We start from the raw sequence: 4,745 nt of genomic DNA on the forward strand, positions 1-4,745 counted from the left end.
TACGTGCGTGCGCGCGCAGATACAAACCAGAGTCAGTTGAGGCAGGGTTCAATTTGTGACGCTGTAAAACGCGGAAGTACTTACGTCGTTAATCGTTACTGCAGTATTAATTATCCGCAGAACAATATGCAAAATGTACCTATAGGAGCAATCGCTGAACAAAGTGCTTTGAGAAAGAGAGAGAAAGAAAGAGAATATTAGGTATAGAAGTTTTAACATACATTTATTTTCCTATTTCTTAGGCGGGATAACGAATTCTCAACGTTCGCCTTTGTTTTTGTACCCGCGCGGTATCGTGCGACGTCACGCAGGTGATTGTTTCCGCGAAGGTCGCCGCGTTATCATTCGCCCGCCGAACCTCGAGCCGGCAGGCAGTGTCGAGAGTCGCTCCGTGTGTCGTATTTCTTTTACGTTATCAATTTCCGAAACGCGATCGCGATCAGCGTGGGACTAAAACTCTACCAATTTGTACACCTTTATCAGTAACAAGTAACGTTTATCGATTAATTATTAAATTTCTACAACTTGTAATGAGAAACGAATTGCATGTTGAGGCGACGGCTTTTTAACAACGTACATAGATATATTTTACGAGACTAACTTATCTAATAAAATATAAATATAAATCGTGGTACTAGATAACTAGATCGTGAATACATATTGCTTACGCATCGCGTTTGGAATTATCTGTCGATTTCGGTGTAATCTGTCTTTCAGTTTCAAGAAACAATAGAGAAATTTGTAGGCATATGGCTTTAGTATTTGCGTTGTTTGCTGTGTTTCGTCCTGTTATATCTCGTAGCTCAAATAGGCAAGAAGTAGGGAAAGTCGCTACGTTATATTTCAAAATGAAGAATTATCTTGGTTAATTGTTAGAATTAATAGACTTGATCGTAGTGGGTGTTTCGCTCGAACAATTTATTTCGCGTAAGGATTAGATCGTTTAACAATACGGATTGCAAAATATCGTTTCGTCGCGGATTAGTATAATAACTACTTCTTTACCGCAAATGCTTGGATTTCGATACTCGCATCGTATTTTATATCGTGCATTTAAAAGTGACTTATTCATTGATACTTTTGAATCGAGAATGCAAAATAGTACGCGAGTTGTCGAGTTGATTAATTTGCGTGTCGGAAAGTTGTTTTTATTTCGTAGGCGAGAAAACGAATTCCCAACGTTCGCCTTTGTTTTTGTGCCCGCGCGGTATCGTGCGACGTTACGCACGTGATTGTTCACATGAAGGTCACCGCGATATCATTCGCTCGCCGAACCTCGAGCCGGCAGGCAGCGTCGAGAGTCGCTCCGTGTGTCGTATTACTTTTACGTTATCAATTTCCGAAACGCGATCGCGATCAGTATGGGAATAAAACTCTATCAATTTGTACACCTTTATCAGTAATAAGTAACGTTCATCGATTAATTATTAAATTTCTACAACTTGTAGTGAAAAACGAATTGCGTGTTGAGGCATCGGTTCTTTATCAACGTACATAGATATTTCAAGAGACTAACTTATCTAATAAAATATAAATGTAAATCGTGGTACTTCGTCGTGAATACATCTCGTTTACGCATCGCGCTTTGAGTTATCTGTCTTTTAGTTTCGAGAAACGATAGAGAAATTTGTTGGTGTACGGCTTTAGTATTTGCGTTGTTTGCTGTGCTTCGTTCTGTTATAATTCGTAGCTCGAACAGGCAGGAAATAGAGAAAATTGCTACGTTATATCTCAAAATTAAGGATTATCTTACAAGTTAATTGTTACAATTAATAGACTTAATCGCAGTGGGTGTTTCGCTCGCACAGTTCATTTCGTGTAAGGATTAGATTGTTTAACAGTTTGGATTGTAAAATATCGTTTCGTCGCGGATTAGGAACTACATCTTTACCGCAGATGCTTTGATTCCGACACTCTTGTCGCGTTTTATATCGTACATTTAAAAGTGACTTAGTCATTGCTGCTTTCGAATCGAGAATGCAGAATAACATGCGAGTTGTTGCTTTGAATGGTTTGCGTGACTTGCGATACTTTGTGCGTTTCGCGGTATTTCACGTTGCGTACGAGAGTGTCACGCAAAATTTCGCGCGATCGTAATTAATTATTCTCGCGAGTGAATATTGTGTGAGTGCAACAAGGAAATCTGAGAGGAGGAGGAGGAGGCCCGGGAGGCATCGGGCAACGGCGGAGCAACCACGAGGTGAGTGTTTTATTTTATATATTATTTGCTGCCTGCAAAATTAATATCTATTCGCTGTCTGTCTTATTTATTCAAATGACTCTTGAATAAGAATTGCAGACCAAAATATACGTTGAAATCTCGTGAGTTTGTATTTAAAAGAAAGAAATTTTTTCGAGTACTTCATTTTATTAAATATCTAATTAAAGAATAGATAAAATATTTAATACAATAATTTCGGTTTTAAATCAGTATTCTATAATACTCATATAACATATATTTATATTTTACAGATCAACGTAGTTTACGACAACTCCGCTGTTGCGCATCGTATCGGTGAGTGGTAAACCTTCTATTTAAAAAATTTGTATAATGAATCTATTATACATAAAACTACATTATGTAGTAAATGGAATATACAAATAAAATAGGCTAAAAAATAGACGTGATAGGCTAAAAGGGAAATTAATAATATTTATTAATAGTTGATACAGAGTGAAAGGAAGAGAGTCGTGTAGCGCACGCAATGCTAAGTTCACGTTCTCTACACCCGGGAAAAAATTTTCACATATGATCATATATAATCATATATGCTCATATACGAAAAATGTCCATATATAAGATACCATATGTATCATATATGATCGTACATGATAATGTGTTTGTCATATATGACAGTATATATGACAAATACATTATCATATACGATCGTATATGATAATGTGTTAGTCATATATGACAGTATATATGACAACCATGTGCATCATATATGATCGTATATGATAATGTATTTGTCATATATACTGTCATATATGACAAACACATTATCATATACGATCACATATGATACATATGGTATCTTATATATGGACATTTTTCGTATATGAGCATATATGATTATATATGATCATATGTGAAAATTTTTTCCCGGGCAGATTGTTGTATCGTTGCATTTGCAGTATAATCTGCAGTTTCTCTATGAAATCCTGAATATTCCTTTATACACGTTCGATATCGCGCGCACGGTTATCGCTAGGCGCGAGACACTACCGTGTCTCTTGATATCGTGAGTTCAATGTAGATATCTAGCCTGTAAAATATATTTACAAAATTTTAATTTATTTTGAAAATATAGTAATGGTATATCGTATAATAAAAAATAAATATAATATAATAACAGATCGTATAAGTTAATAGTAATATTATAAGTCAAATAATATAATCGGTTAACAATAAAATGCGTATTAAGTTTGATCGCGTAAAAATTTTCAATGATTAGCTTTGGCCAATTGTAACTTTGAAATAACGAGTTGAAATTATAAAGAATTTAATATAGATTTAAGTAAATGGTATTATTTAATAATTATAAGAATTATTTAGTATCGCAGTGATAAAATGGACTTGTATCTAAGACAGTTTCTTTTGTTCGTAAAACTAATGAATAAGCGAACATCGTTGCTACGCATTCATGATGAACAATTTTGTGACGTCTGAATGAATTCAATTTTCTTTTCTTACCAAAAGGAACTTGTGCGAGTCCATCTAATTCTAACAGAGCAAGTTTGAAGGATCATTTTATTATTATTCGATTTTAACTATTCATTAGAATATTATTAGAAATAAGAAATTAATAAATATTATTAGAAGTAAGAAATTAATTATAAGGGCTACAGATGTAAGAATTAATAATCCTTGTAGCGAAAGAAATCCTGCTACGCCGCTTTGAAGCGCAGTAAGTGCTCCTATCTTTCGCGGAATGCAAGCAATGACGATAAAGGCTCGCCGTACTAGCGAGTGCTCTATAAAACGACATTATAATATAATTCACAAACCTTATTAATTCGAACCCTTTTCCGGGTTTATGCATTAACTATTATTGTGACAAATTATTGCCTAAATTAAAACGCACGTTAACATTTAAATATGTACCGCTAAAGGTAAAAGGGCACAATTGTAATATTTTATAAGAAGGCATCATAAGCTAAGGCTGATGAAGGAAGCTCCACTCGAACAGCACCGGCGGCTATTTATCTCTACCAACTCGCTAATCTCCAATAAACAATAGAGGATGACCACGATCGTCACTCCAAGAGACAAAGAGACGAGATTTCCCTTAACACCCCCGCCATACCGGACAAGACCACTTCGTCTTCGTCGCCAAGTGCAGTCACTCTTCTACCTTTTTACCTTTAAGACGTGCGCCGACTTTATCGAACTTCAAGTATTATTAATTCACTGTATTACTAATCCACTAGATTCTAATTTTCTGTAAGGAAAACAGGAGACACGATTTCTCTCCCGTAGAGAGGAGCGGAAAGTATTTCGCAATAAAATATATATATTATACAGAGAATAAGACCATACTAATTTTGGTGAGTGAATACTTATGCAATTACTGTATCTGGTTTAGACGACGGATCACTAACCCCCTAATCCCCAGTAAACCCGGTGAACGCAGGGTGACTGAAAACTAGGGAAAGATTTGAATTTACAAGATTTAATAATTACATTGATTTATCCAGTTACGAAGTCTCGGTCGATAATCTAGATTACCCAGACGTAACAA

This window comes from Vollenhovia emeryi, unplaced genomic scaffold (genome assembly GCF_000949405.1).
Source record: "Vollenhovia emeryi isolate VEMERY1.0 unplaced genomic scaffold, V.emery_V1.0 DF939219.1, whole genome shotgun sequence".
In the NCBI taxonomy this organism is placed as follows: Eukaryota; Metazoa; Arthropoda; class Insecta; order Hymenoptera; family Formicidae; genus Vollenhovia; species Vollenhovia emeryi.